Source organism: Vicugna pacos, chromosome 18 (assembly GCF_048564905.1).
Source record: "Vicugna pacos chromosome 18, VicPac4, whole genome shotgun sequence".
Lineage (NCBI taxonomy): Eukaryota > Metazoa > Chordata > Mammalia > Artiodactyla > Camelidae > Vicugna > Vicugna pacos.
Window position 1 is genome coordinate 25,165,198 of NC_133004.1, and position 20,683 is coordinate 25,185,880.

Sequence of the window (20,683 nt, forward strand, 5' to 3'; positions counted from 1 at the left end):
CAGCAGGCACTCACAAGTACTTGTTAAATGAACAAATGAAACTGCTCAATAAGCAGTCACTGAGCTTCGGCCAGGACCCAGACTACGTGCTAGTGGGATTGCGGAGGTGAATGGAAACAGCTTATGACCTCAAGCATCTTGCTGTCTGGTTTCTAGATAAATCTTTGCCCCTAGGGATATGTAGACAGTCTGGTCCTTTCCTGACTCTCCCTCGTGCCTGCGCACAGACAAAAACGAAAGCCAACACACAATTGCGTGTGTGTGGTTACAGCTTCAAACGCCCTTCATGCTTACGCTTGCACTTCAGGCCCCTGGTCCACGCTAGGAGTAAACAGCCTGCAATATTTGCAGCCCGACCTTGTTTATTTCCTCTGAGTTCGTAGGAGTTTATTAATTTCAGGCCCTTCATGTGGAACTTGCAAAAGAGATACCATAGCAACTGTGGTAACCATCTGAAAAGGAAGATGTTAACCTTTCGGAGCCTGCTGCCCACTTTGTATGTCCTCCTTAGCATATTTGTTATGTTTCTCGGAATCTCTGAAATAATCAGGCTCTCTGACCCAGACAAGCAGCTGCGCCGGGTGTGGTGAAGTCTGGGGCAAGAGGATGGTGCTTCCTTCCTGAGCCCAGGACCTGTGCCCCGTGCAGGCTGGTGTTGATGAAGTAAATCTGGTGCCAGCCAGTGTTTCAAGCTGGAGGCGGAGAGAGGAGCTAGGGTGATGTGGGCATTAGCCTCGGCTTTGCCCCCAAGCTGCAGGCTGAACTTTCTGAAATTGCCAGAAGGTCTCACTCCGGGTCCTGCTGCCTCCAGTCTGACCTTTTCAGTACGAGTGAAAAATGCTTGGTGCCTCATCTTTGGGTCCAGAATGGATTGTTCCTTCAAGCAGGTCAGCCATTTCTACTCACCTCCTGACCTTTGACACACCACCCCAATCTTCTGATCTCATCTGTGGGCAAGAAGTTCATTTGAGAATAGAAAGAATGACCTTCCTTCTGGTTCAGAGGATGGGGGGGGGTTGCTAGGGTACAGCACGGCATGGGAAGAAGGCGCCTCGTTTCCTGTTCTTGGGGGAATGCTTGGTGAAGAAAGGGAGAAGTTTGGGGGCCATTCAGACCTGGGTTCCAACCCCAAGTCCATTCACATACTTGCTGTGTATCTTTAAATGAATTCCTTGTCTCTAAGCCCCAGTTTCTTCATTGGCAAAATGGACACAATGATACATACTTTACAAACCTATCGAGAGCATGGAAGGAAATCACACGTGCAGGCAGTTTAGATTTGTGCTTGGTATACAGTAGGTGCTCAATAAATAGAAGTTTACTTTCTTCCCTATCCTGCCCTGGCTGGTACCCTCCACTCTGTGCCAACTACAGATACAGATACAAATGAAGCCAGCCCTTAAGGGGCTTGCAGCCTAGCAGACCAGACAGTGAGCAAACAATTGTGAGACAATGAAGGAGGTGGCTACTCTGACTGAGGAAGCCTGGGGATCTTCCCAGAGGAGGTGACATCAACTCAGGGTGGAGTGATCAAGCAGACGAGGGGGGAATCCGTTTCCTGCAGAACAGTAGTTCTCAACTGGGGGCAGCTCCGTCCCGAGGGGACACATGGCAATGCCTGGAGACATTTTTGGTTGTAACAACTGGTGATGGGTGCTACCAGCATCTAATTAGACAGAGATGCAGCTGACATCCTACAAAGCACAGGGCAGCCCTCCGCAGCAAAGATTTATCCAGCCCCAAATGTCAGCAGTGCCGAGGTTGAGGAACCCTGCGGTAGAGTACCATCGCATTCGTCACAAAAATTATAATCACTGCTGACTTTTGAGTGCCTGCTGTGTGCCAAACATGGCACTAGGGGCCTTCTGCCTGCATTATTGCCTTTAATTCTCAAAACCAGTCTATGAGATAATTCTCATAACTCTATTTTAAAGCTAAGGAATCCGAGGCTCACAGGGATTGAGAAACTTTCCTGCAACCTCCTAGAATGAGAAGTCAAGTTTAGAATTCAGGTCTGCCTGACGCCAGACTCCACTTTTTTCAAACCTCACCATGCTGTCTGAGATGTCTATTGTGGAAAGACCCCGGGCTTGACAACCCGCTGGCTGTGTGGTATGGAGGGGGTCAGACAAGCTGACAGATGCCAGGGTGAGGGACTACTGCTGCCTTCGAAGATACCACACGGGGTCTTCCTTCAGGCAAGGAGGGGCACGTGGGCCCAGCCCAGGAACGTGGCATTTCCATGGGGGGAGAGTAAGTAGCAAGGGAGCCATACCAGCCGCGCCCCCCACCCCATCCCTCAGGTCTTGATGTAGGTGCTGCCACTGCTGCTGTGGCCACTACTCTGATTACTACTCCTGCTTCAGCCGGTAATTAATGAACACTCATGCAGCTATGCCTTCTATCCCCTTGATGCTGTGTAGTCTCCTAGCAACCCAGGGAAATAGGTACAATTGCTTCCCTTGCACATACACAAAACTGAGGCCCAGAGAAAGGGCAAACATAAGAGGGAGGGCTGGTAATTGAACTCATATTGTTCATCAGTGGTTCCCAAATGGGGGGAAATTCCCCGCCCCCACCCCGGAGGTGGGGAATATTATCTGAATATCCAAATATTATCTGGAGACAGTTTTGATTGTTGCAAATGGGAGAGTGTTCGTGTATGTGGGGGTGCTTTAGACCAAGGATGCTTCTAAACATCCTGCAATGACAGGACAGCTGCCCACAGCACCGAATTTTCTGACCCCAGATGTCAGTTGCCCCATGGTTGGGAACGTTGGACGGTACCTCAAAAGCCCCTACTGTGCTCTGAGTGCCTTGTTACCTCTTCATCAGGCAGTGGGATTGAAGGTTTCTGGTTTGTGTTCAGTTAAGTGTTCATTTAAAGTTTCCTAAGGACTGAAAACTCCTTGCATCATGCCTGGAAGCATAAAAGAGCAGCAGAAAAGTTACAAATTCTTTTTTGATTTATTTCTGACAATGGGATGACTTTTGTGACAAAACTATGAGAAAGACTGGGAACATGAACATTGCAAATCCACCTGCTTATGGCTATGTGAAGGTTTTTTTTTTTCCTTTTCAAGATGGAAACTGGGAAGGCTAGCAGTGAACCCTAGTGAAATATTCATGACCCCCATCTAATTTCTAATTCAATTAAATGGTGCTAATGTAGTTAACTGTGACAACAATTATTTTTGTTAATGAATATATTTAAATGCTTATCAGCAAAGGTGATAAGGAGTGCCCACAAGACCCGGCTACAAACTTGAATTTCAAATTGGTTTCAAAGTTTAAAGGTTGTTTTCAGAAAGCTGTGAACCAAATTCTGAATTTACAAAATGGATAATTTTAGAACTAGCTATTCAGTTCTAGAGGCAGCCTTGCATGTTCTTGAGGATTCAAGACAGAATTCTTTTAAAATGCAAGTTCCTCAGCTGCATGTGAAATGGGATTTGATATATAAAAATTCAAATTATAGTGGCTTTGTAAGAACCCAAGGACAAGAAACTGGGCAAATCCCAGTGTTTGTTGCTGAGCAGAAAACAGAGATTCTCTGCCTCGGATGTCACAAGATTGTTCCAAGAATGGGAGGTTATGTTCTGGGAGCCCCTTTCAAGTGGAATTGAACAGCAACTCCTCCTAAAAATTCAGCTCATCCTGTGGGGTAGAGGGGTGAACCACAGGCGGATATACTGGAGCCGGTATACCAGATGTCTAGACATAGCTTCTCGTCATTTAAACCATGGCATTTAAACCATGTACTTGAAATTGCCTAGTTTTAAACACAGTCATCAAAATGTGAAATTGCCTATTTTAAATTTTACAGTGTTTGCGTGACTTTTAAAAGATGAGTTTCTAGCTTCTGGGTGAAAAATGTCTCTTTTCATGTCCTTGATTCTTGCTTTTCACCATCCTGTTAGTCACAATAGCCCCAGTGATGGGTGTGATGCCATCTTTGTGACCAACAAAGCTGATTTTGACACTCACGTCCACCATTCACAAGCAGTGAGTGATCTGGGGGCAAATCAGTAAGCCTGTCTAAACTAGTTCTTTTCATCTACGAAGTGGAAATTATAGTATCTTCCATACCTTGCCAGGTTGTTGGAGGGATCAGAGAGACAGCCCTTTGAGTGCCCAACAACGTCTTGACACATAAGCGCTCAGTAAGTGGTGGTGATGGTGGCCATGGTAGCAGTAGGTGTTGTGGTTGCTGTTTATCCCAACATGCTTTCATCTCAAAACATCCCGGGAAGTCAATCACTTCATTTCTCTTTCATTGATAAGGAGACTGAGACTCAGAGAAGCTTAGTTGCTTGTCCAATGTCACACAGTTGGTAAGGAGTGAGATTAAGATTTAAATCAGATTGGCTCAATTCTGAAGAACATGTTCACTTGTAATGTCCCTTCCACTCACCACACATATTCTACCTCCCCGAAACTAGACTGAAATCCCTGCACATCTTAGAATGCCTGGCACTCCCAATTCGCTTGTAGGTCCTTATAGACACCATTTGAGAATGACCGGTTCTCACCATTGCTTTGAACAAAAATCACTCATTTCCTAGATTTTTAAATTGATTTATTCTCTTCAAGATAATGCAGAAAGTAGGACAAAATGCTGTCAAGATATATCAAGCAGTAGTGTCTTCGATGCTGTTTGGAACAAGATCCAGGGCACTAGTTTCTACACGTAGACTTCACTCTAACCACAGAGACCTCTTGTGTAGTGTCTGAGGTAATTGTTTATAAATCCAACCCTCCTCCCAAATCTAGCCAGGCGCTGGAAACACCAAGTTCTTGCAGAGGTGGGAGTGAGAGAAGAGGGCAAAGACTGGAGTATTTGACTGGTGCTGTTGGTTCTGTAAAAATGAATCAGCAGAGGACTTTCGGCTCATGCTCCTGGAAATCCCAGGAGCAGCCCAGCCCAGAGCTTTCTGTGCAGATCCCAGGGAAAGGCAAGCGTATAACCTCCAACTGTGTCTGGTAAGGACTCCAGACGGGAGTGCTGCTGGTGTGGCTCACAATGCCGAAAGAAGGCTCCAAGACTTGATTTGAAGAAGAAATCTGCCAGAGTAACCCACTGAGGGAGAGGAGGGAGTTTTAAAAGCCATTCAAATCTCAACAACCCACGAACCTTGAAAACATGATGCTAAAATGAAAGAAGCCACGCACAACAGACCACATATTATAGAATTCCACTCATAGGAAAGTTCAGAATAGGGAACTTTATATAGGCAGAAAGCAGATTCGTGGTTGCCCGGGGCTGGGAGAGGACGGGGGACTAGGAGGCTGAAAGCTGGAGAGCATAGGGCTGCTTTTTGAGGTGATGAACATGTTCTAAAAGTGACCGTGATGCTGGTTGCACATGTCTGTGGAAAATACTAAAACCCCCTGAATTGTATACCTTAAATCTGTGAATTGTTTGGGATGTGAAATATATGTCAATAAAGCTGTTATTAAACATCTCGACAACCGACACAGGCAGTCCATTGCCTGTGGCCTTGCTCTCAGTGCCCACCCATTGCTTTCGCAGGGCCTGTGGCCCTGCCTGCCTTATCCTACCCATCTTAACAAACTGATATTATCCCTGTGGTCTCAGAGCACCCATAGTGATACACGTCTTAGAAGATACACAGTTGTTCCTTTCTGTTTTTGGAGCATGCTAATTTCTCTGATCACCGGAATTTGTTTTTGTGTATTTCAGATATACATTTGAAGGCTTTGAGGAAATTGATATACCGCCACCCAACAGCCATCTGTTCGCATACTTTTAGGCCTACTCTGGGAATCACTGGAAATTGAGAGGGGAAATCTCTTCAGCATTGTGTTGAACTTCCTAATCAGTATCCTTAATGGAGGCAAAGAGCAGCACATAGACCTTGGGAACGGATTTTCTAACCAAATTTGGATGTTACCACCAGTGAGATCCAGGGAAAATTCCTTAACCTCTCTAAGTCTGCTTTCTCATCCATAGAAAGGGAATTTTTATAGTACCTATTGGGTTTGCTGGGTAAAGAAGATGGTGTCTTTAAATCACTTATCCTGATACGTAGTAGGCATTCTGTGCTGTGGTTACATTATAATTGACTGGCGTGTGTTTACTTCTGAAATTCAATCTTTTTGACTCGCTTAGAATCTGTACCCTAGGGAATACCCTAGGCATCCTCGCCTTCTTGTAGACTCCTGCTTTCTTGAAATAACTACCATTCAGAATTCAGGTAAACGGAGTCGGCATGTTACAAAGGAAACCCCAATGGCCATGATGGGGGGCACAGGAGGGCTGGAACTTCAGACTGGCAGCATGCGTTTGGATTCTGCAGGCCCACTGACCATTTGGTAGCCAGAGATGGTTGTTTCTTTAGTCTTTTCATATTGACATTTTGGTCGTGATTTCCAGACCAAACCAGACAGCTCCAACCAGGGGTCCATGGGGCAGATCGCCCACAGGTGTGTGTGGTTTGCACCCAGAAGTGGCCCTGTTCTTTAACTGGTTACCGGCACCAAGTAAAAGTCTGACTTCATTTACTGTCTGGATTTCTGACTCCTCTGGAACGACTGTGCACACATTTCTGCATGGCAACTCCCAGCTGGAACTGCCCCCTTTAGAAAGGATATGCCTCCTCCAGGTCCCCCCGTCTCTAACTTTATTCCTGACTTATGTATGTTACCTGTCTGGTGTCTAGATGCACTTGAGTTTATGATCCCCGGACTAAGCCCCTGTGAGCCACAGGAATGAATTGCTCAGAGCAGAAGAGATATTGGTAGGTTTTGTTGGTGTCCGTAGAAAAATCACAGTCTATGAGGCCAAGTACAGGGATTAAGGTGTTTTGTCTAGAAATACACAGGAACAGGAGCCAGCTAGGACTGAGAACTCTGGCTCAAAACCCTGTTGTAAGATGTATGAGGGGAGGAGGTAAAGCGTCTAAGACAGAGAAAGTGTACTGTTTCTCTCCAAGTTTAACATTACATCACCAATCAATCAAACCCTCTGAAGGACGGTGTCAGGGAATCTGCATGGCTATCCCTTCACTGTGTCAGAAGACGAATAACTCCACAGCTGTGGCCACCACTAAGGGTCTCACGGGAGTTCTCTGGAGCCCCCTCCTCCTCTCTAGTCCAGAAGCAGATCAGCTCACATTTTAAATTCTCTAATAGAAGCGCAAATGAGGTTTATGAACCATTAACCTTAGGTCAGTTTTCCAAAGTCTCGAAAAGCATTTTAAAACAATTAATTACTTTGCTTCACTGGAAACAGATTGTAGCTCAGTGCAATTAGATAGATGCTTGAGGTGAAACATTTCACTAACATGGACAATAAGCTCCCACCCCAGAACTTTTTTTCGGAGGGGGAGAAGTTTATTTCTCACATGTGCCCCCCTCCCATCCTGGCAATATCATGATCATTTCTAAACAAGATCTGTTTGCATTTTCCAAGCTCGTTTCTTTGTACAGTTTTGAAATATAACCTTGATTTTTCACTGTGCTTGGGGAAAAGACAGTTCTGATTAAATGAACTTGCGGTGAAGAGAAGCTCCTCTTAAGTTCATTCAGTTATGTTGAAAATGTCTTTTAGAAATACGAGTTCTCCGTTATTTCATATTAGGAGGAGCTTAGGAAAGAGCTGATTAACAAGGTAAATGCTGGGCTGATCCTGAGGTATAAGTGGGTAGAGATGCTGAACTTATCTTATAATTTCTCAGGGTTCTTGGAGGAAGACAATGGCCAGAGGCCAGTGTAGGGGATGAGTGACTTCCTTCTTCATCCCAGGTCTGCTGCCACCAAACTGTAGAGACTCGGGCAAGTGCATTCCCTTATGTTAGTCTCACTCTGTTCATCTATAAAATGAATGGGTTGGACTGGATCTCAGATTTCCTCTCTAGTCCTGACATCCTACGATTACTTATAAAACTTATGCTGTGGACACAAAAGGCGTAAGAAATCAGGCTACTACTTTCAGTTTAAGATGGCTGATTGAGCACACCTTGACAGAAGAAATATAAGAGCAAGAATAGGTCAATGGCAGTGCTGGGAAATGGGGAATGTTGGCATCAGCAAGCCAAAAATGTTGAGAAATGTGTGGAAGAGATAAAATAGATGGCATCAGATTAATGGTGATTCCTTAACAGCCTTCAGGAAACTATAACCCCAAGTAGATAAAAGAGGAGACAATTATAAAACTGAGTTCTCCCAACAGAACTCTGGAGAAAAATCAAGATCAGAGCTAGCAGTCTGGGAGAAACAGTGGTCCACGGGTAATAAATTGGAGAACAACAGAACAGTTACACAGATTCCTCATTTGAAAGAGGGGCTGGCTGCTGCCCTTACTCCCAGGTTTACTGCGAAGTCAGTTTTCTATGGAAAGTTGGGACTGGAGTTTAGGTGGCTGGAGAGAGAAATGGGTCCCTGACCCACGTAATCTCTGCTGAATGCAACTGAGATGGAGGGCCTATAGCTAGAAAGCAAGTTCCCCCCCGCCCCTCACATCATGAAGAGAAGCCCTTTGATGTACCTCTTCTCCATATGTTTGGAGGAGAGCCATCTGAGCTACCAAAAAGAATCAGGCTAGACCAGTTCCGTACAGTGGAACAGTCTGACGTAATAGAAATGTTTTATAAATCTGTGCTGCCCTGAAATGTGACTAGTGCCACTGAGGAGCTGCATTTTAATTTCATTTAATTGTAATTCATTTAAATTGAAATTTAAATAGCCACATGTTGTTAGTGGCTACCACATATGGGTATTTAAATCATTGCCATATTGGAAGGCACATTTCTCCTTTATAACTCTAAACAGCCACATCACCCAATATTTGAGTGTGGGCTAAATAACATAAAAGAGAGACATAAACCTGAGCATACTGAGGTCCTAAATCCTGACCAAAGTTAGTATAGGAAACAGAAGCAACTTCAAAAATGCGAATTAGTACCTTCAGATTTGAGAGGATACATCATCCATCCAATAGCCTGGCGTTAATCATAAGAACACTTTAATAATAAAAACTCAGTCCTGGAAATTAAAATATGATTGTTAACATTAGAAGCTAAATAGAAGGGCTGAATGGCAGAATTAAAAATTAAATAAAAGGATTAACTTAGTGATCTGGAATATCTAGCCAAAGTAATCTCCCAATCCCCAGAGTAATGACATAAAATTACACTGGAAAAGTTCACACATGAAGAGCCCTAATAGTCATCAAAGAATGATTCTAGAAAGAGAGATAAAGATACAGTGGAGCTAAGGAATGAGCTGGAGAAATAACGAGGAAAAAAAATCCAAGTAACTGTTGATAATGCAGGTGTAAAATTTCAATGCAACTGTGAAATAGGAGTTAGTCAAATAAAAGAGGCATGCCATACGGCTAAATATATAAAACCCATGCGTATCTACAATAAAATATTAATCTTAGACCAAAACTCTACATAAAAAGACCTGGGGGGTGGAGAGTGGAGGGTGGAAGAAACAAAGGTGGGCTGCAGGGATTGTCTTTTCAGAGAGGAGGCTTTAGGTTACTGATTACTTTTTGACATTTCTGAAGAAAATAGAATTTGAAATATATTTGTTTTTATAAAAAAATATAAATTAAAGTATTAAAAAAAAAAGACAGACCTCTCTTTCACCAAATAAAAGCAAAAAAGACTATTTGCTCAATTAGCTAGAATCTGAAAAGAGGAAAAGTAGACAACATAAATTAAGATGACAGAAATGAAACCAAACATACAGTGGATGCAATAAATATAAATAACAATTTATCCTATTAAAAGACAAACACTACTAGTATTTTTTAAAAGGGAAATTAACTATACGTCACTTAGGAAAACTTAAATAAATCATAAAAAATGTTAGCAATAATGTATTGGAGAAAGCTCTAAATATTAGGTTCAACTATCTTTTCTAAGGAAAGATTTTCTTTGTTTAAAGATTATATATGTCCCACTATTTGTTATTCTTGTTCTATTAAACTATTCTTATGAGATATCAACCTTAGGTTAGCTGCTAAATTATTTTGAAAAATTCACTCTTGTAAAAAAAAAAATCTCAAAGTCTGGCCTAATTTGAGTCAGAATGATAAGGAATCAAGATCATGTCAGGAATTTAAAAATAATAATAAAACATACTGGTTTTATTATGTTCCAGGGCCACAATTACTCTTAACCCTACTTCTCATATTATTATTTTTTATATTACAAAAGTCAGACTTGGTAGTTGGAAGAAATTCAAATGGTTGAAAGGTATGTAAAATACAGTAACTTCTAACACATATACCCTGCCCCATACACACACAGCTACCAATTAACTCTTTAATTATTGAAATAATGTGGAGAACCAGTTCCTTCTGAACACTTCAGACACTCAGTTCCCTTTCTTCAAAGCATTCTTGAAACATCTGCTCTAATCCATCTCCTCTAAGGGTCCTAATTTGGAGGGTTCTGCCTGTCTCCTACAAAAATCCACATTTAAAACAATCATTCAGTAAAATACCCTAGGACACAAAGCAAGAATCTCTGCTTCAGCTAATGACCTCATTTCATAGCTGAGAAAACCTAGATTCAGAGGGATAAAGAGACTTGCCCAAGGCCACACTACTAGTTTGTGGCAGAGCTGGGACTAGAACATAAATGCAGAACTCTTCCTTTTGTTTGTTCAAGGGAATAGAAAACCCAACCCAAACTGGCTTTGATTCCCATAAACGACAAGCTGAGGATCAGAACTAGGATCGGGTGAGACCTGACCCAGGTGTTCAAATCATGTCATCATAATGAGGTCTTTGTCAGAATGCTGCCTTTCATACTGGCTTCATTGTCAGACTCCATGTGGTGGCTAAATGGCTACCAGCATACCAAGTTTAACTCCAAATTCAAGACTAGCTATGAAGAGCCTGGACCTCTATAATCTTTACCATCAAAAATATCTTTATGTCTCATTGGCTTCACTTGAATCATGGGACCCCCACTGAACCAATTACAATAATCACAGTAACGTGTGCTCTGATGAGTCTGGTCTGAGCCACATGTCCATCCCTAGAACAAGAAGTAGATTCAACTACACCCAAAGCACAACAGCTGAGAGTCAGAGAGGACTGTTCCCTGGAGGAAAATCTGGTAACTCTAAATAGAAAAACGATGAATGTGTACTGAGCGGCCAAGTCAAGTCTCCTTCCTCCTGGACCGTCAGTGACACTTGTTCACTCCTCTACTAAAGGAAACAATTGTTACTAAACCCAGTCATCCTACTTCAGGGGCAGGAACAACCAGACAGGAGAACTCAGACTTTTGTTTTTGAAGCGCTATTCGAAGAACGTTCGTGAAGAATGACAATAGCAAAGTCATTGTTCATTATTCTGTCATCGTACATTGCAGATTCCAAATCAGCAAAAGCAGCAGCTGTCTGGAGTGACAAGTCCTTTGATAAATTGAAGCTTTCCTGGTGGCCAAGCATTAACCCTGTTCCAATCATTGATTGTGAAAAAAATCAATGGGAGAATATGGAACCTGAGATAATAATATTTTCAGTTCTATATACTTTCAAAACTGACTAGCCAGAGTAGCAAATTGAGACACCCACCAGTCCCACAGGTGCTGCTTTTAGGATACACTCAGTCTTGGTGGTGCATTTTATGAAGATACACAGGAAGGGTGGTGCCAGGTATCCCAGCCGTCCTTGGACTTGGGATTGTATTGGAGGACTTCCATAGTTTGTGACTGCTCAAACCCCATGATTTCCTTGTGGCAAAAAGCACCGTCCCTAATCACATTCCTTAGAGAATGTCTTCTTCCTTCACTACAACCCTGTATTTTATATGAGTTTGAAAAGCATAGCATCTTGCCTGGACGTATGATGACACAAGATTGGACAATTGATATTTCTGTTCCTCCTAATTACACTGATTGGACCCAAGTCAGACCAATCAGAAACCTAATTTAAAATTTTCATATGGAAAACTGGTAGGAAAAGTTACCTTTTTTCTTTAGATTTGAGGTTCTAAATATCTGGCCCCATAGCTGTTGGTGATTATGGGAACTGGGGTTTAGAAACGATGCGTGCAGGAAGGGACGGGAGGAGGGACTTCTTATAGAAAGGAGGAATGTCCTACAAAACTTCTAGTGAGACATTTGCATATACATTTTCAGTTTTTATCCATAAGCCTTATTAGTGGAAGTCCGATTCTGACAATAGGTTTATGCTATGTCCTTGTGGAGTGGAATAGCCAAACCAGATTTTTTCCTTCTTTAGCTAAAGAAGCTGCCAGCTGCTCTTCGTTCTGGTGGGGATAGAAGGTCAATTTAGAGCAAATGTGTGTGCTCTCTCTTTAATATGCAGATATATTCCAGACGGACTCAGATTTGAGCACTATTATGATGAGGCCTTTGGTTTAACTTAGAGAAGCTACCAATACACTCCTCTTTGCAAAGAGAAGAAGGCTACTTTGCATATGGAAACCAAGGGCTTTCTGGGAGGGAAGAGGCTAGCATTCTCACAACACTTGCCACTGATTATTTTACTTACAAAGCCTTACTGGAGAGGACTGGAGTGGGCCTGGACAAGATTCAGTGAAAGAGAAGAGCAATGAGGCCATTAATTAAAGTAATCATAAGCAGAGAGGCATACAAGACCAATGATCTCTTTCTGGCACTGATCCAGGAAAAAACAGCAAAAGGTGGTTCCAGGGAACCAAGATTAATAAATCTTAGAAGAGATTCTGATCTAGCATTTCTAGTGTTAGCTTGTGTTAGGAAGCAGCTGTGTGTTAGCTGGTGCTAAGGACCAGAGCATTTATTGATACTTTTCCCATTGATGAGGAGGTTTTAGAGATGTGGATAGGGCCATCTCCCCACATCCTGTTCTTCACCCATTCTTCAGCCAGTAAGCAGCTGTGTACTCTGAACCAAGCAGCTTGTGGATGCCCAGTGATGTTCTCTGCATTTCTAACTTCTGGGGCCAATAGACCAAGAGGCTATCCAAGTGAACCTAGTCCCAACCCAAGGAAACATATCCCTGTATCAAATGCGAACTTGCAGGATGATTATCACTCCTCTCTGTTCCACTTTCTAAGATAAGGGAAGTAAGGAAAGTTATACGTGTGCATATGTTTGTGTGTTTTCCTTATTGAATCAAATGCTACCTATTCAGTTGCGTTCTACTATCAAGACTTAGGAGTGCTTGATCAATTTTTGTAATCCATAGAGCCTGCTCCACACTGGTTACTGGGTTTCTGTTTGAATACAGACAGTAGTATCAGTTTGGCATTAGGGATGTTCATTGCTACTGAGTTGGTTGTTCTTAGGAGTTTTCAGAAAATAAATCATAAGATACCTCATGAATTGATATTAATGAGCCCAGTTTTAAATCAAGTCTTTTATTTAACCTGTCCTCGTTACATCAATGTGTATGCCCTTCCATTCCAAGAATACTGGTTTTCAAGGGCACAGGGGGGTGACAGAATTAGAGTACACCATCATTTTTCATCTGCTTTTATCCAATTTTAAACACAAAACAGTATTGGAATAATAATACTAATACCACCATTATGATAGTTGAAAATGTTAAAAATTTTGCTATACGTTTTTCTCATCCCCCTCCTTCATTCCCAGTTTATTGAGATAAAACCTACGTATAGCAAAAGTTGCCTGTTGTAGGTGCACAGGTCTATACATTTTGACAGACTTACAAAGAGCACCCCCATTCTTAATAATTGTGCTGTCTATGCATTGCTAGAGCACACGGCTACTTCATAATTCTCTTCCTCCTATGTTCTCATCTGTCTTAGTTCTCTCTGTCTCAGTTGTTGTTTGTTTAATGCTCATTAGCCATCATGATGTCACCGGTCTTCCGTTATTTTTGGTTGTCTGAAACTCAGTCCATGGTAGATTACTCAGAAGGGGCTTGTGGGAACAATATTTCTCGAGTTCTTGTGTTTTAATAAGTTTGTCTAAGCCCTTTGTACTTAAAAAATCAATTTTGCTGCACATAAAATCTCTGGTGCTCTCTTTTTTGAGTATCTTAAATATATTACTCAATTTTCTTCTGACATAAAGCATGGCTTTCAATGCCTAATAATAATCTAATTTTCTTTCCCTTAAAAGTCACATGCTCTTTTTGTGAGATGCCAAGAGGATTTTTTTTTTTAAATCCCAGACCAGAATAGAATATGTCGTGACTGTGGTCATTTTGGGTCAATGATCTCATGTGTGCATTGTGCTCTTTCAAAATGTAACTTCAAATGAATATTTTTTTAATTTCAAGAATGTTTTCTTAGTATTTCTTTGGTTTTTAGGCTTTCTTTGGTTCCCTTGCTTTGGGTTTCATCTGCAAAACTTCCTATGGTCCATGTGTTCTTTGCCTATTTTCAGTGCTTGTCACTCTCTTCATTTCTTCTTTGGAAATCTATTTTTATTTATTTATTTTTGACTGTGGTAAAATATAGAGAACATAAATTTTACCATATTTACCATTTTAAGTGTATAGTTCAGTGTCATTAAGTCATTGTTATCCCATCATCACCACCCTCCACCTCTAGAACATTTTCCATCTTGCAAAAGTGAAATTCTGTATTTATTCAGGAATAACTCCTACTTCCTACTTCCCCCAGCCCCCGGCAACCACCATTCTACTTTCCGTCCCTATGAATTTAACAACTCTCAGTACCTCCTATGAGTGGAAACATGCATTTGTCCATTTTTCACTGGCTTATTTCTCTGAGCATAATGCCTTCAGGTTTTTCACATTATAGCATGTGTCAGAATGCTCCCCTTTTAAGGCTGAATAATGTTCCGTTGTATGGATAGACCACATATTGTTAATCCATTCCTTTGTAGATGGACTTTGAGATGGTTGACACCTTTTGGCTATTGTGCATAAAGCTGCTATAAACATGGGTGAACAAATATTGGTTTGTGTTCTTCTTATTGACTTTTGAATTTTTCCCCCTCTCTCCTCCTTCTGTTTCTTTTAGGCATCATGCTTTGCTCTTTCTAGTTGCCTACCAAGGGGTTCTCTTTTTCTCAAGCCCATCAGAGTATCGGATTCTGCCTCCATTGCTTCCTTCCTCATCCTCGCCCACAGACAGCACCATGCGAGTCTGGTATCTGTTAGTGGTCTGTCCCCATCCTCCGGTCTTTTGGGGTTTGTGGCGGTATCTTGTTCCCTAGATTTGTTTTGAAATGTTGTCCATGTGTTTCCAGCTTTTCTATCTACTTGCTTTGTTTTTGTGGGGGGAATGAAAGAGACTGAAAAACTAAGCTGGCACTGCTGCTATCTTCTGAGAATCTTACACAGTTGTCTTTCTTTCTCTTACTTTCTCCTCATTGTGTCTTTCTTCCCATGTACTTAGACATTTATTACTACGTGCTGCTCATTTTTCTCGGAAATTTACCTGTGGCCGTCCCTGAGGACTGGGGAAAAGTGGCATTCCTGCAGAGAGCATCTTCAGTTGCCTCTACTGGACACCTGGGGGCGCAGTATGTGAAAGTGTTAAACTACTTCATGGCTTGAAGGTTTGGGGACCTGTGGGTGGTTCAGTCTGGGCTGTGACTGTGATGATGGCTTTTTTGAGAAGTTATTTTTTTTTCCTGCTCTACTCAGTCCTGAAGAATTCTTCCTGCAGACTTCAGCAGCTGGGGCCCTATGGGTGCAGTGATTTTACCTCTGGTGTCGTAGCTCTTTGGGTCCCGTATTTTGTGGAGTCTTGCATTTAACTTCTCCCTTTGGGAAGGTCCTAGGCTTGGTATTTAGTCCCTCGCGTCCCATGAGGTTGTGAAAACCGAAGCCTAATTTCTTCTGATTTGGGAAATACTTTCAGCACAAAAATGGCTCCATACTGTGCCTACCATTCTAGAGTTCTGCTTTCCCTTCGATTTTGACTTTATAATTCTTGACCATCAGCATTTTAAATTGTTTTCAGTGGGAAGATTGGCCTTCCATTTGATCAGAAATGGTGGTTCAAAATGATTGTTTTCTATGTAGATTTTCGTAGAAATATTGTCACTCTATGTCTTAAGAATTACTCTTCTTTCTTTCGGCTAGATATCACGAACCGTGCCCGGTGAGACTGGGCTGTCCAGACCACGTGCTGGTGCCCAAGAGCACCTCACAAGGTTCAAAGAAGCCAGATCCAATCCTTGAACCTAGATCAGATCCACACACATGGCAAGTCATGTTGGAACAGCCCTGCCTTGCCTGTTTCCCCTACAGTGCAGGCCCTGGTTTCAGAAGGCTCAACTCAGTTTCTGAGCTGGCCTAAACACGTTTTTGTTCATTGATCTGTCCTGGACAGGAGATGGGTTCTGGAATAAGACTGCCTGGGTTTGAATCCTGGCTCCCCTACTGTCAGCACTAGACCTGGAGTATGTCACTTAATCTCTCAAATCTATTTTCCCTCGCTTTCAAAGGGGACGAAAAAAGATGACTTATTGGGATGTTCTGAGAATTACATGTGATAAAGGGTTCAACACAGTGCCTGGCACATGCATGAGCCCTCAGTAATTTTCTTATCCCCATAGTGAAAAGTTGGGTGGCACTTCTTTCCCTTTGTTGTTTTTTTTCTTCCTTCTTGTTGAGCCATGCTCCATCATCTCCCCATAATTTCATCCAGAGAGATCTCTTTCATTTACCAGTTTCTCTTCGTCACAATAGAAATGCTAAACTGAAGTTTTAGGGGCTGAGGTGGGAAAACAATTTGGAAACACAAGGACAAAGAATTTTCTGAGTGAACAAAGACAGCGTCTGATGGAGGAAAAGAAGCCCCACTACAGAGCCCGGGTCCTGCTGCATCCACGAGAATGATGGTACTCAAGACAGGGGAGCAAGGTGTGGCTGACATGAGGGGTGGGGGAGCAAGACGGATATGGACAAACCCTGTGCATTCGAGAGACTGAGTCACTAATTGATTAGCAGTGGAGTGTTTGGGTAATGAAGTCTCATATTTACTGCACTATCGATTGCAAGAATTCTGCGAAACAGTAGCCTTGAGTGGACTACAGGGAACTGATCCCTGAGTTTGTATCTGGGTTTTCAGAGTTGCTGAAGTTTGCTTTTGGCTGCTGTCTGGTCTTTTTTATCTCACACCTTAGTTCTTCCCTTCAAGAGACACAGAGCTCTTTCGATAATTCTGCTGTGACAGTCATGGACAACCACACGAGCTTTTCTGAACTCCTTCCCCTACATCCCTATCAAAACTCATCTCTCCTGTGATGGGTCCTTTCTGAACTTTCCCTGCCTGGCTAACCTGGCAAACATATCCATTCTAAAATGTGATGTGCCGATGGACTAGTTTCTTCTTTATTCTCAAAACATTCTAATGTATGTTTTCTGGAAAGCTGGTTACTTCAGCCCAAGCATGGCATATTGATTCTGTCCTGTATGCCAACTCCAATCTAGTGCTAGGGAGAATGTCAAGAAAGAGGAACACCCATCCCTGCTGGTGGGACTCTAAAATGCTACAGCCATTCTGCAAAACAGTTTGGCATTTTCCTACAAAACTAAACATGCCACTACATTAGGACCCAACAAGTGCACTTCTGGGCACTGATCCCAGAGAAACGAAAACTTATGTTTACACATAAGTACATAAATGTTTATAGCACTTTTGTTCATAATAGCCTCCAACTGGAAACAACCCAGATGTCCTTCAGGGACAAATGGCTAACCAGCAGTACATCGATTCCGTGGAATACTACTCAGCGATGAAAGGAACAAACGATTGATTCATGCAACAACCAGAATGAATTTCCAGAGAAGTATGCTGAGTGAAAAAAATTCAATCTTAAAAGGTTACATTCTGTATGATTCTCTTTATATAACATTCTTGAAATGGCAAAATTATAGAAATGGGAAACAGATTATTGATGTCCAGGGGCTAAAGTGGGGGTGGAGGCAGGAGGGAAGTGGGCATGACTATAAAGTGTCAACAGAAAGGATCCTTTTGGTGATGGAAATCTTCTGTGTCTTGATTGTATTAATGTCAATTTCTGGGTTGTGATATGGTATGATAGTTACCAATGTGTTGCCACTGGGGGGAACTGGGTAAAGGGCACATGGGATTTCTCTGTTATTTCGTACAACTGCATGTAAATCTACAATAACCTAAAAATAAAAAGTTTTAATTTTGTAAAAATGCCGATATATATGTTAAGCATGCAGAACATGATTGGCACAAAGCCAGAGCTTTTTAAGCATCTACTATTATTAGTAGTGATAGTATGTTAATTTTTCAGCTCTGTTGGGTTCCAATCCCATGGATGATAGGAGGGGAAATAATCTCTACCCATGTGGGATGGAGATGAGGAAGTACTTGAGGGGGCAGCTCCTGTGGAGGTACCTAGGAAAAGCATCTCTAATATCCTCCACTTCCCTTCCATGGCGTCAGGAGAGGTCATCCTCTTATCTCCTTTCTGGTCTCCAGAGGGCTTTGCATGTCACTACAGACCAACACTGGCCTTCGCAGAAAGTCACAGATGTCTACGACTCCCAGGATCTGCTGTTTAAGTCCTGCAGCTACAGGGCTCACCTGGACGTTGGAGAAGAAATCTCCTCCCAGTTCTCTCCAGAAGGATTTAAGCAGAGCCCAAGGCTGCATTCGCCTCTGCCTCCCCTAGATGCTGTCGATAGCTTAGGCCTGTGGGTGGAGGAGAAAGAAGTCCCATTCCGGTTGCCATGCTCCCAGAATTCAGCACAATCCTCTCTCTCTTAGGAATGTCATGTTATCAGAACCTCCCTCAACTTCCTCTCTCTGGAATGCCATTGTGACCCATGTTCCCCATGTCTCCTTGGCCCACTCTCTGGAGCGTTGCTAGGATGTCCCCAGATTCTCTTTGGCTCTCTCTCTGAAGACCCCCAGGCCTCAGTCATGCTTGTATTTGGACCAGTTGTCTTCAGGGAGGAGTGATACTGAGACAGGAGGAAAGGAGGCAGGGCACAAGAATTAAAAGAATGACACAGCAAAGATGGTGGAAGATTCAACTCTCCGTAGACCTTGAGGCCCAAGATGGTGCAGGATTTGACTTCCGGTAGATCTTGAGCTTCGTTACACACTCATTGTAATATATTGACATGCTAAATGGCCCTCCCATAGGCACCGTGACAGTTCTGAGGCTGGTCATAAAAGGTCAAAAAGTGGGCGTGGCCCAGTTCTTGGGAATTCCTGCCCCTTCCCAAAGTAGTTGGAATAATCTCCCGCTTGTTAGCATGTGAAGTTACCCAACCCGTAAAATCTAACACCCCACACCTCATGGCCAGTCTCATTTTGCAAGATGACCCCATGCTCTGAGGCAGCTGCCTGTCACCTCTGGAGATGGCCTGCATTCTGCCTATGGAATGTGTGTCTCCTAGGCCTCCCTCGCTCTCTCTTGCCTTTGGAGACAGCCCACGCTCTGTCTATGGAGTATGTATCTCTCTGAAAAAATCTACCTTCACTCTGCTATGGCTCACTCTTGAAATCTTTCCTTCGAGAAGCCAAGGACCCTCACTTGGCGGGGCGCATCCCAGGGACTTGCCGGAGACCTGGGACAGGACTATCCTCTTGTGCCCCTGTTTCCTGTATCAGTGCCATCTTCTGGAGAGGAGGCTATTTGAAAATAACGCCATACCGTTGGTTGTCCAAATGAAAAGACAGCTCCTCTACCACAGGGGGTGGGCACACAGAAAATAGTATTTCCCTTCTCCCTTTACTTGGCCTTACTGCATTGCACGTTTCCCTCTAGCTTTTATCTTAGTCATAACCACACTGCAACATGATTGAAAAGCCATGAACTCTCAGCACACATGGGTGGAACGTCATGTTGACATTAAGTAGAACTTCTAACCAAGGTGACCTGACACCTATCTAATGATAAGCATTATTGTCGCCATGCTGCAGGGCAGTTAGGCACACACCACATCTTTGTCTCATAAATGAAAGTGATTCCTTTTTTCAAAACACCAGATCATGTGCTCCTAGAGTTAAAGGAATGCCGGGGCTGGGAAGAACTTGTGACTCAGCAAAGCCTCCCTTCTCATCAGAGGAAAGCATTTCCCTTCTCTGTCTTCCCCTGGGTCTGATTCTTATAAGCCTTAACTCTAAAATGTGGACCTAAATACTTAACTTGGCTAAGTTTGTTTTGAAGTTTGAGATCATGTATATTCAGCTCCTGGTACGTATTAGACACTCAGTAGCTATGAATTCTAATTATTCATCATAATGCAGAGAGAAAGAGAGGGGAGACAGAGCACCAGAGCTCTGTGACCATCACTGACACATGAGGCCTCGATGTCCCCTGGGGTTACTTTGTCCTTTGAGATTCAAATGAAACTGGCTTTGCCTTCACCCTCCATGTGATGGGAGGGCTGATGCCCCTTCCTGACTCTTTAGGGTTCTCTGAGGCCTGATGCAGATCAGCTCTCTGCTTCTCTGGTCACCGTCTTTGTGTTTCTCCTTTCCTGGTGTTACATTAGTTTGGGGGCCACCTCTCTGACTTGGAAGCACTGTCCACAGAGGATAAAACTTCAGTGTTTTCATTTCTTCCAGTTCCCTAAGACAAGGTTATGTTCATCAGATTGTCAGTGAAGCTTTAAGGCAACAGAGGGGGTTCATGTGGCAATTCCTCCAAATCTAAGCTGGATTATTTGATATCCCTGCTCCTAAAACATGCCCTCTGACCATCTCGCCATTGGGAACTTGGTACTGATTACATTTCTCAACAGGCACTTTCGT

At 42.8% G+C, this 20,683-nt stretch overlaps 2 long non-coding RNA genes across 2 annotated transcripts; one reads left to right on the plus strand and one right to left on the minus strand.

Annotated features, from left to right (window-relative positions):
• Positions 1 to 417: 417 nt before the first annotated feature.
• Positions 418 to 18,617, minus strand: LOC140686938 (uncharacterized). The gene is made up of 3 exons (XR_012060941.1): positions 18,503 to 18,617; positions 2,825 to 2,920; positions 418 to 947 (listed from the first exon to the last, which is right to left on the minus strand). It is a non-coding gene; the product is annotated as an uncharacterized lncRNA (long non-coding RNA).
• On the plus strand, positions 4,027 to 6,101 carry LOC140686937 (uncharacterized). The gene is made up of 2 exons (XR_012060940.1): positions 4,027 to 4,163; positions 5,705 to 6,101. It is a non-coding gene; the product is annotated as an uncharacterized lncRNA (long non-coding RNA).
• Positions 18,618 to 20,683: the final 2,066 nt, after the last annotated feature.